The 12,473-nt window shown below is 41.6% G+C and overlaps 1 long non-coding RNA gene across 1 annotated transcript; it reads left to right on the top strand.

Annotated features, from left to right (window-relative positions):
* On the top strand, positions 4,128-4,454 carry LOC110430895. The gene is made up of 3 exons (XR_002448332.1): positions 4,128-4,183; positions 4,271-4,337; positions 4,443-4,454. It is a non-coding gene; the product is annotated as an uncharacterized LOC110430895 (long non-coding RNA).

The following is a 12,473-nucleotide window of genomic DNA, read 5'->3' on the forward strand; positions in this document are numbered from 1 at the left end:
CACATTCTTTGAAAAGTTAAAGTTTACTTTGATTAAAATGATGCGTGCATGCCTATATTTAAAATATGATTATTGATTATATAATAAATATGTTCATAAATAAAATATAACAAGTTATACTTTGTTTTTAAAATTAAAATATAATTTGACTAATCTGAATTAGTAGGTTACACATGATTTTTCTTAATTAAAACATATTAAGATTATAGTGCTTTCTTTTATAATATCTAAAACTTCCTGTAGTCATTTCTTTTTAATGATAGTTTTGGTTCCGGCGTTTCTCGTAACCTTAGCATCAAGCCATTTCTTTTTAATGATAGTTTTGGTTCCGGCGTTTCTCGTAACCTTAGCATCAAGCCATGCCATTTAGTGTGCTCTCTTTTAAAGCTTTTATTTTGATTGATGTATTGTTCTTAGTTGTTTCTATTTGTTACTTGTATGTTTGCCTATGTGTGGTGCTTGCTATGAGTAGACGAGAACTGTTTCTGGATGCTGAAGATCAGAAGGTGATGACCAAAAGCTGATGACGTGAGAATTGAGCAAGTGTTTAAGGCAAGTATAATTTGGGACTATCCTTGCTACCTACTCGTGTTTCAGTATTATTCAGTATTTCGCAGTCTTTGGTGTACGACTGGATGATACTAAACAACGTTCAGTATTGCTTAGTATTTTTTCTGCTCAGCTTTGACTTGCGGTGTAGAATAATATTCTATACCTAGGGTGTAGAATAGCGCTGCCGTATATATATATATATATATATATATATATATATATATAGTGTCTACCTTGACGACCTTAGCAAAATCATAGATGATTGTTACCCTAGATTCCTTGTTACCTACTTGATATGCATTTGGTGTAGTTTTGCTAGTGCTTGATGTAATCCATGATCTTGTAAGATGATTAATAGCTATGCAATGAACATAAAAGATGACATATAACTGTATGATATCTTGTCTGTACGTGATCATCTGGCATAACAGTGCAACCATGAGGGCTATAATGGCTCTGCCTTTAGCTCAATATGAAGACCTTTTCTAGCTTCTTAGAGGTTACCCGAAAGGGCGCTAGAGGGGCTTGCCGTTTTCGGTATAGTGTGGCCTCTGTCTTATGTCTTTATGTGTATAGGCTGCGTGTCATTGTGCCATTGGAAGAGGGGCTCTATATCTGCGCGCCTGGGAAACCTTGCGGCCCTAACATGATCATTTATTTATCGTTTATGTTTAGAATTAATTATGCTTACATTTGATCATGTGGTTATGAGATTTAACTATGCTACCTTGACATTTGTTATCTAAATATGAACATGCTCTATACATATAAAAGCTAAATGCAGTCAAACCAATGTCAGCTAATTGAGCCTCATAAACTCCTGGTTATACTTGTTGATTATGATATATGCTCACTCTTGCTATTTCCAACCACTCTAGTCCACTACAAAGAGTTGATTAGAAGAGCGATGGAGTCACGAATGACATACTCACGATACAAGAAGTGCTAGACATATGTTACCCCCAGTCAACCGTCCCTATGAAGATTGAGCTTAAAGATTAGTTGTTATTCCGTGATACTCTGATATAAGTGTTAATTATAAGTATGTATGTTTTTGTTATATAACATTGTTTCTGATATTATTGTTTCTGTTGTTGTATGTGTGGACTTCTTGGGCACACATATGGCTAGCCTGGTTTTGTTATTTAAAACCGGGTGTGATAGGGGCTGACCTCTAGCTCTTGGATTCAGGTTGTTCCTATCTCACATTCCTTTCCCTCTTCCATTGCTTGCTTCGTTCTTCATTGTAGCTCTGAAAAAAATGTGGCGATGCCGCTGATGCTCTCGTGTTGAGCAACAGCTCGGAGGCGACGAAGCAAATCGGCCAAGCAACTTATTCTTTTCCCTTCTCATGCATGTCAGGCTCGCTTATGTGACATGGAGGGCGAGGTTGAAGATCCTCCACGTGGATCTCGGTGGTAGCTATCAGATCCACGATGGGCTCCAACAGATTCATGCTAGGAGATGAAGAGCGGTAAACAAATTCATGCTGGGAGATGAGGAGCGGTAAGAACCACCTCTTCCATTGTGTGCCGACGCCAGCCAGTAGCACACTTGTGGAGAGATCGCAGACATGCAGGGACGTGTCTGTTATGCCTTTGATTAATATATCAGATAGTTTTGTCTATTCTTTGATGTACATGTCTATTTTTTTTCTTCTTCACAGAGCAAGCAAAGATTCTTTAGTCACATAAATGAAATTAGGACCCACGTGAATTTGCTGGGATTCAGTTTTAGTAACATGATGTGATTTAGCATATCCAGCGATAACTGCACATAAAGCTAGGAGTTAGTTGCCCACACCCTGCATACACACTTTCGTTGCATAACGGACAATTCAAATGTGACATGCCAAAATTACAAGAGGCTAACAAAAAATTTCAGCTGCATGGTTAAGTCCTTATTTTAATTGTAAATGGAGGAGAAGAGAGCTCCCACCATAAGATGAACCAGGCTAACTAAACCAAACTATTTTCCTGGGCACCAGTAATTTCTGGCGAAGTACTTTCTTTCCGAGATCTGACTACAAACTCAAGTTGGTTGTATATTAGGCATTTAATCTTGATTTGCTTCATCTGTTTGCAATATACATATAGGTCTATGTGCATGTTCATCACCTGATGAATGAAAACCTCAGGCTCAAGAGGCCGTGCAAGCAAGCACCTCCAGCTTTTTTTCTCTTTCTTTATCCAATTAGTAACAGCATTACCATGAACTGGTCATGATTATAGAAAATGCTCAGATTCAGTTTACTTAAAAGGCTCATCGAATAATCATGGACTGTGCACACAACATTGAACACACCAAGTTGAGTTCTTGGCCAATATATGTTATACAAGCACAGTTCATTGAACATGTAGCACCAACTAGAAGCTTTTTAGCCAATCCCCTCAGCTGCCCCTAGAAATAAAATGACTTATGGTAAATATATTATTAGATATAAAATTAGAACAGACATCAAAAGATAGAAGTAGTACCCTAACCTCAGTTCTAATACCTCACAGTATTCACATATATAGTTTGTGCATTATATCCTAGATAGATATCTTTACATTGTTCTCCAAACCATATGTTTCATTTCTTGGTTGGTTGTGTGGTTACCTGATGAGTTCCAGAAATGTGGTTCATTTTTAGCAAAGTTAGCCATACAGGTTGAGTAGCAGGCTTTTGTCACTGCTAATTGTCAATTAAAGATGCTGCAAAGGATATGTCCTCTGTTTAGGATAAAATGGTAGGTAACTATTACTGTCAAAAATTGAAGTCACTTTGAACGATTGTATGTACTTCACATGACCTTGAGGCTGTAAGAAACTTAGTACATGAGTGAGGTCGTTAGTGGATATGATTTTTACCTATCTGTGCCTACTGATTAACGACACATTGTTTTGGCTTTCCTGCTTTATCAGGTCATTACACATCACTGAAAAACACTGCAAGGAAGGATTGATTGTCTCTGGCCATTGCTCTAATCTTACTATCCAGGATATGTCTGCCACTACAAGGTTTCTAGGTTCTGTCTTCTGGTTGTTGCTGCATTCTAAAGAAATCTGCTATGTATACATTAGCAATAGGAACTCAGATTGCTAAGGGAAATGGAGTTAAAGTTTACTTCGCACATCAGAGATTATTTTGTTTTCAATAAAAATATATACGAACTTTTGCCATGAGCTACTTACTAAAAAAGGACTTCCCATGAGCTACCTCGACACTAGGGACTAGCTCTCGCTATTGTGGCAACCTGACAGTTTCGTTGTGGATGCTAAGCCTATAAGGTTCCTATATATAACAATGATGCCAAAACCCATGAGTACATTTAACCAGGTTTATGTGTATCTCTTTGTTCTTATGAGTAACTTTTGCATGAGATTACTATTTCTTATTTTAAAACAGCATGAGTTGTGTATCCCATAATTTTTTCCTGCATTTAGTTTACTTTTGGTTGGTTTGTGACTGATATTGTTCATATTTTTCCTTATATTTGAGCTACAACATTCTTCTGTTTTATAGTGCCTCACTGCCTCTCATCCGTAGTCATCCTTTGTGTTCTCCAGTGCCTTCAAAACACCCTGGCTAAGCTTAGAAATATTTTTACTACTGTATCTGAATGGCTCTTTGGTTGAAAACACCCTTTGTAAGCTCATTTTTGTGCACTAGCTATTGCTTATTAGTGAGATGATAAATGATTGTGCAGTAGGCACGCGAGATTACACCTTACTAGGCATGGTACAATCAGCTTGGTGATTCCATCTTATGGTAGAATCAGCTCAGCATGTACAAGTATTGATGTAAGCTTTACACCATAAATTTGCATAGAATTTGACTATTTCACTTGAATCAATTACCAGTACATACTTCATGTTCTGATTCCCCGGTGCTGCCTTTTTATGCAGGTTGAATAAAATCAGCCACGACACTTGGTGGAAGATATCCTAGCTTTTAAAGGTCTTGATCTAAGGATGATGTTACAAGAAGGATCCCAAACCTAAGTGTAACGAATGGTTATGTAATTTATGCTCAATAAAAAATATGACAATTGCAGTGACTATTTAAATCTTACTATATGCGGATGCTTCAAAATTTTATAATATGATGATAATGGCGATCATTTTGATTAGTATCTTTAATCATAGGATGTTTTTGTTCTTCAATTCATTGTAGGGCGCTTGATGTTCTAGTGTATATACATGCGCGGTCCGTATCCTTTGTTGTGTTGGATAGTTTCTAAACCTGTAGCTCTATTGTGGCCCGTTAAGATAATATCTGTGCGTGGAGTAACTGGGTGAGGAGACGGGAGTAGGAAAACTTTACCTCTCTCTCTATATATATATATATATATAGAGAGAGAGAGTATACTCTGTAGGTAGCTACAAAATATATTATTCTGTAGCCACCTCCATTTAAGATAATTTTATATACTAATTTACAATAATATGTATACATATTTACGATAGTTGGGTTACTATAACACATGGAGATATTTACCGTAATGTTATAGTAAACCACTTAGTAAGGAGTTATTATAATCTTGTAAATTAATATAGTAATTATCGTAACTCAAAGTGGCTACAAAATAAGTTATTTTGTAGCCAGCTATACAGCAATAGTTATATATATATATTCTACACCTCAAGTCAAAACTGAGTAGAAAAAATACTGAGCAGTACTGAAGAATGTTCAGTATCATCTTATCCAACACCTAGGACCACGAAATACTGAATAATACCGAAACACGAATACTGAACGATACTGAATTTTGCTCAGTATAACACATCGGTGTATTCTACACCTAGGGTGTAGAATAGCACTTGTGACCGAAAGTCAAAACTTAGGTGTAGAATATTTTTTTTTCTGCTCAATTTAGTCAAAACTTCAGTACTACTCAGTATTTTTTCTGCTCAATTTTGACTTGCGGTGTAGAATAATATTCTACACCTAGAGTGTAGAATAGCGCTACCGTATATATATATATCAAAAGTAACTTTTGCACACCCATGTTTTGTATCCCTACGGTGGATAGCTATCCTTAACCCAAAAAAGGACCAACCACCCGCTGGTTAGCTTTTTTGCCTCTGTTTTATTACTCCTTCGGTCTTCGCTTTGGACCCACACACCCCCATATAGCCAACTAGCAGCTGGTCCTCACGTCCATGATGTTTTTTTATACTTTGTGCAACTTGTATCCTTGCTTTGGTCACACTGAAAAGAAGATGTATGGAGACTTTCACGTTGATAGCGCTTCCATGGGCCATTGTACTCTGGGGTTCTTGGCGCGATTTGGCTCATCACCTGTCAGAATTAAGATTACCAAATAATGCTTGTTAGTTCTACTTTCAAAGACTAAAAAAATTAAGATTGTTTTGTTTTTTCACTTACCACTTGCAATGTGGCCTTTTCAGTTGGCAAAATTTTTACATGTTGGATACTGTAGCATTTTCGTTTGTATTTGGTAATTATTGTTCAATCGTAGACTAACTAGGTTTAAAAGATTCGTCTCGCAAATTATAGTGTAATTAGTTTTTATTTTCTCTATATTTAATACTCCATGCATATGCCGCAATATTCGATGCGATGAGAAAATCTTAAAAAATTTTAGGCTAAACAAGGCTCTGAGATAGTTCCGAACAAAAAGAGGCAGGCTTGGGCTTTCTCAAAAAAATTGCAAAAATTTTTAGATTCCTGTTGACACCGTTTTTGGGCACGTGTCCAGGATGGCAGGATAGGGTGGCAGTACGATGCGGGTTGCTGATGAGGATGGTTGCCGATAAGGGAGAGATTGAATGTGACCAAGTCCACAGGCAGTAATATGGTGCCGATGACTGGATAAAAAGGTCTGCCGATGGCTATGGCAAGGGGATTACCGATAACGTGAAGGAGGAGTCCGGAAGCTGCCAGCTGTCATGTGGAGGAGTTTCGGTTTGTCACGAAGGATAGTTTTATTATTTCCTTAGTTATTTGCATTGTTTTGTATACGGATTCCGTGTAATTTGGAATTCGAATTCTAATCGTGTCTGGTCGTAGCTCTTTGAGCAGGGTATAAATATAAACCCTAGGACCTTGTAATCAGGGCATCAAGAAATCAATCAAACACACGTTTTTACTCATATTCCAGCATCTACTTTTCGACGACTTCGTCATACTTTTTTTCTTTTTATTACGAGTTCTTAGGAATTCGTCGACTTAAGCTCGGCGTGTTCTCGAGTTCCGCGTGAGTACCTCTTAGCCGTGACATCCGGGCGCATCGCTGTTGTCAGGACTAAAGTATTCGAGTTATCACCTTTGCCGATAGTAAGGTCAAATCGGCTGGCACGCCTTAACGTTTGAATCGGGTATTAGCCCTTTGTGTTTGCAGATCAGTTTTGCATCAATACATCTTTTGGCACGCCCAGTGGGACAGATTCAAGATCAAGATCAACATGTCGATCTCTGACCTCGATCAGGAAAACGTCATCCCCGTGACGGAGGCCAACCTCAAGGATGAGCAAAAGCAAGCTATTGCCCAAGCCATGGAAGAGTTCAAGCAGCAATGCCTGAGGTCTTTCAGCATAAACAGGAGCGGCGAAGTGGTCCAGAAAGATGCACTGCCGGCACCACGGCAGGTCACCTTCGACGCCAATCCTGGCAAGCTTCAAGATATGGTTGACAATGCCATCAATCGAGCGTTGATTAACCAAGCTGGTGTACTGTCTAATACGGTTTTCAACGCCGTGGCAAGAACTTTCAAGGAAGGACAAATCCCGCCAGATTATGTGGGGCCCTCCCATCATCAGCCAACGGCACCAGAGGTTACGGCTCCATCGGCTGCCTTGACGAATGCAAGTGCACAGTCTGCCGTCCCTCCAAGTACACTGGGGACTACTGGTGCACTATCTATGCCGATGGCAACCAACCCACAAATTTCAGTTGGGCAGCATAAACTGACAACAGATATGTTGGCATCGGCAATGTCAGGGTTAACCCTTCCTCCCAACTGGTGGGGTTATGGTATGCCTCCAGAGTTGACGCCGGGAACATCACAGATAACTGACATGAGGGGCAAAACTCCTATGACATCGGCACCTTCCAATGTGCCGGTGAACCAGAGTCCTCGGTATACCACAACTACTACTGCAAGGCCTCACACTGGGAATCCTCAAGATTCAATGTTTCAGATGCCCAACGCATCGGCAGAGTCAATGCTGATGCAACAGAGGCCTATGGCCCAGTCGGGGTATGTCAATTCAACGACGGTACCCAATTACCAATCATCGGCAGCACCTATGCCGATGAACGCTAATAATGGATGGCTTGGACAACAAGCCTTTCCACAATCGCCCCAGCAGGGTTATCAGACTACAGGGTTCCAGCAAGGGCAGGTTTATCCCGGGTTCCAAGGACAGGGGATTCCCAACCAGCCAATAAATTTTGGACAGCCAATCGGTGGACAGCAGTTTGGTAGTCCGCAGATTGGAGGACAGGTGACCAATACCATGTTCCATGCAGGTCACGTCCCAAACAGACACGTGGAGGTTCGCCACCAAGTACCAGATCCGCAGCCGCCTCATCGGCAAGATGCCGATGCGTATTGGGCCGATAAGATTGCTGAAGTAATGAGGGAACAATTTGGGATAAAACCCAAAGTCAACACTTATTCCTATCGGACACCGTATCCTCCAGCGTATGATTTGATCCCGCTTCCACATCGGTACAAGGTACCGGATTTTACAAAGTTTTCCGGACAGGACGACACGTCAACCATGGAGCATGTCAACAGGTTTATTATTCAATGTGGAGAGGCTGGCAACAGGGACGAATTGAGGGTTCGTCTATTTTCATCATCATTGTCTGGATCGGCCTTTACTTGGTTCATATCATTACCTCCCAACTCAGTAATTACTTGGGCCGATCTAGAGAAGCAATTCCACAGATACTTCTTCTCGGGGGTTCATGAGAAGAAGATCACCGACTTGGTCAAGTTGAGGCAACGTAATGATGAGTCGGTTGAGGGATTTGTGCAGAGGATACGAGAGGTCAAGAATAAATGCTATAGCCTGGTTCTGGATGATCGGCAGCTAGCCGATTTGGCTTTCCAGGGTTTGTTGCCACATATCAGGGATAAGTATGCCTCTCAGGAGTTCGAAAGTTTAAGTCATTTGGTGCAGAGGATATCTGATCAAGACATCAAGCCTTTCGAGCCTAAGAGGGCATGGAATAAGAAAGTGTCATTTGTTGACGAAGCAACAAGCTCAGATTCCGATGAGGAACCAGTAATCGGTTTGGCAGAGTGGGTAAAAAACAAGAAGCCGATGTCTTGTCCTTTTGGGCAGAAGGAACCAGAGAAGTTTGCCTTTGACACCGCCAAGGCCGATAGGATATTTGACTTTCTACTTCAGGAAGGTCAAATCAAACTGTCACCTAACCACGTGATCCCGTCGGCAGAAGAGCTGAAGAGGATGAGATATTGCAAGTGGCATAATGCAACTTCACATGACACCAACGAGTGCAAAGTATTCAGACAGCAGTTGCAATCGGCTATAGAGTCAGGGAGAATCAAGTATGACAGTTCTAAAGCCCAGAAGCCGATGAAGATAGACCAACATCCTTTCCCGACAAACATGTTGGATGCTAAGGAGAAGGCTAAGGTCTTAACGTCGGAGACAGCTGAGAAGAGTGCATCGGTAGATCCTCAGCATCAAGTTACTACTGCCGATGCAAGAAGTAAGGGCTTGGTCCAGGAAGGAACTAGCTCAGGAAGGCTTCCTCGATCTGGCATCGTCATAACTCATAGGAGGCCTCGAGAAAAATGGCAACAACGGGAAGATCGGTATCGACGCCAGCAGGAAGATTATCAACGGGAAGAAGAAAGACGCCGACAGGAGTGGAATCGGCACAGGGATCATTGGAATTGCCCATTCTTCATCCATTGTTGGGAGGAAAATATCAAGCTCCCTACTGTCAGAGACTGCCCTGAGTGCAACGGTTATGATCGGTACGATAGAACCGATCGGCGTTATCATGGTGATGAACGGCGATTTAATGGGCCAATCAGAGAAAGGGCGTCAGTTCATGATCGGCTGGGGGGCAGGCTTAGCGTTCACGATCGGCTCGGTGACCGTATCCAGTATTTTCCCAGGAACCAGGAAGAGCTCGAGGAGATGGCTAATGCGCGGGTTCCCGATGAGTTCATATTTTGCAGAGATGCTAACACACATCGTATGGAGTCAAGGGAGAACCGACACCCGGCAGCAAGACAGAAGCCACTTCCTCCATGGTGCCCTCAAGGATTAACCAAGACACAGAAAAGGAGATTGCAACGAGAAAGGCAAGAGGAGCTAAACAAGGGAGAAAACTCTGGAAGTCGGCAGCCGTCAGACACCCAGAGGGAAGGTCCATCGGCAGGCGTCAACATGGTCTTCATGTTGCCGATGGAGTTTCTTGCACCAGCCAGTGACGATGAGTTGGAACTTTCTGATCAGATAGCTCAGTTGGCTCTGGATCCGATGACGGCTATCTTTGAGAAACCTGCCGATGATGAGAGGCAGCATCTTAAAGCTTTGTTCCTCAAAGGAAGGGTGGATGGGCAGCCAATGACCAAGATCCTAGTTGATGGTGGAGCTGCTATTAATATTATGCCGTATGCAGTATATCGGAAGCTTGGGAAAGGGGATCAAGATTTGACCAAGACCGATATGATGCTCAAAGACTTTGAAGGAAACGTGTCTCCAGTCAAGGGGGCGATATGTGCAGAGTTGACCATCGGCAGCAAAACCTTGCCGACAACTTTTTTCGTGATCAGCGGAAAAGGTGCCTACAATTTATTATTGGGAAGAGATTGGATTCATGCCAATTGTTGTGTCCCATCTACAATGCATCAGTGCTTGGTTCAGTGGGTAGGTGACAAGATTGAGGTCGTCCCAGGGGATTCTTCTTACGTTATCGCATCGGCAGAAGCGGATACTTATGAAAAGACTAGGTGCATTTCAGGAGAAGTTTGGGAGAAAGATTTTCTCAAAGTTGCCGATTATGAGATTCCACTGATCCAAGCAGTCGGTTCTGACGACGGTTTTTAATGGATAGATTCGCCGATGATGGAAAATTAGGCCAGGGATTCACATCGGCCGATGATTTGGTAGAAATAGATATAGGTAGTGGTGATAAGCTTAGACCTACTTTTATTAGTGCTAAATTAGATCCTGAGTGCAAGCGACAATTGATTAGTTTGTTAAAGGAATATAAAGATTGCTTTGCTTGGGATTATACAGAGATGCCTGGTTTAGACCGATCAATTGTCGAACATCGGTTACCCATCAAGTCTGGATTTCGGCCACATCAGCAACCAGCCCGCCGATGTAATCCTAACATTCTACCTGATATTAAGGCCGAAATCACTAAACTTATTGAAGCTAAGTTTATTCGGCAGTGTCGGTATGCCGAATGGATTTCCAATGTTGTTCCGGTTTACAAGAAGAACGGAAAGCTTCGGGTGTGCATTGATTTCAGGAATCTCAATAAAGCTACGCCGATGGATGGATACCCAATGCCTGTCGCCGATCTACTGGTTGATGCTGCGGCTGGCCATCGGGTCATCAGCTTCATGGATGGTAATGCGGGTTACAATCAAATATTCATGGCAGAGGAGGATATTCCAAAAACCGCATTCAGGTGTCCTGGTCATGTTGGACTATTTGAATGGATAGTCATGACTTTTGGGTTAAAGAATGCTGGCGCTACTTATCAAAGGGCTATGAATTTTATATTTCATGAGTTCATCGGCAAGATCGTAGAAATTTATATTGATGATGTGGTGGTTAAGTCTGGAGATTTCTCAAAGCATCTGGCCGATTTACGAAAAGTGTTGGAGTGCACAAGGAAGCATGGGTTGAAGATGAATCCCAACAAATGTGCATTTGGCGTATCGGCAGGGCAGTTTCTTGGTTTCATGGTACATCAGAGGGGTATTGAAATTAGTCGAAGATCTATTGATGCCATCAATAAAATAGTGGCCCCTACCAATAAAACCGAGCTCCAATCCTTGATCGGCAAGGTAAATTTTATCAGGAGATTTATATCGAATTTATCTGGGAGGATTCGTGCTTTCAGTCCTCTTCTTAAATTGAAAGCCGATCAAGAGTTTGTTTGGGGAGAAGAACAGCAGTTGGCTCTGGATGAAATCAAAAGGTATCTAGTAAATCCTCCAGTTTTAGTTCCACCTCAACAAGGGAAGCCCTTCAAATTATATTTATCTACCGATGGATCGGTTATCGGTTCAGCTTTGGTTCAAGAATTTGAAGGGAAAGAGAGAGTAATTTATTATTTGAGTAGGAGGTTGATTGATGCTGAAACCAGGTATTCGGCCATTGAGAAACTGTGCTTATGCTTATATTTTTCATGTATCAAGCTGAGACATTACCTGTTGTCGGCTGAATGTGCTGTTGTTTGCAAAGATGACGTGGTCCGATACATGCTATCTATGCCGATTCTGAGTGGTAGGATCGGTAAATGGATTTTAGCGTTGTCGGAGTTCGATTTGCGCTACGAATCGGCTAAGGCAGTCAAAGGGCAGATTATGGCCGATTTTGTGACTCAGCATTGCGGTCTAGTGGAAACCTTGGAAATTGCACCCTGGACGCTCTTCTTTGATGGATCTACCTGTGACCGGGGGGCAGGAATCGGCATTGTATTAGTTTCTCCTAAGGGGAGGAAGTATGAGTTTTCTTTGCCGATTGTTGCTACATCAACAAATAATCAGGCTGAGTATCAAGCTCTGATCAAGGGATTGGAGTTGTTAAGAGAAGTTCGTGCTGATGCTGTTGAAATATTCGGGGATTCTATGTTGGTTATAAATCAATTGGCCGGGAGCTATGAATGCCGAAGTGAAGTTCTCATAACCTATTTCGAGAGAAGTATGCAACTGTTAAAGGAATTCAAGAACTTCCGATTGGAGC

This window comes from Sorghum bicolor, chromosome 10 (genome assembly GCF_000003195.3).
Source record: "Sorghum bicolor cultivar BTx623 chromosome 10, Sorghum_bicolor_NCBIv3, whole genome shotgun sequence".
NCBI lineage: Eukaryota > Viridiplantae > Streptophyta > Magnoliopsida > Poales > Poaceae > Sorghum > Sorghum bicolor.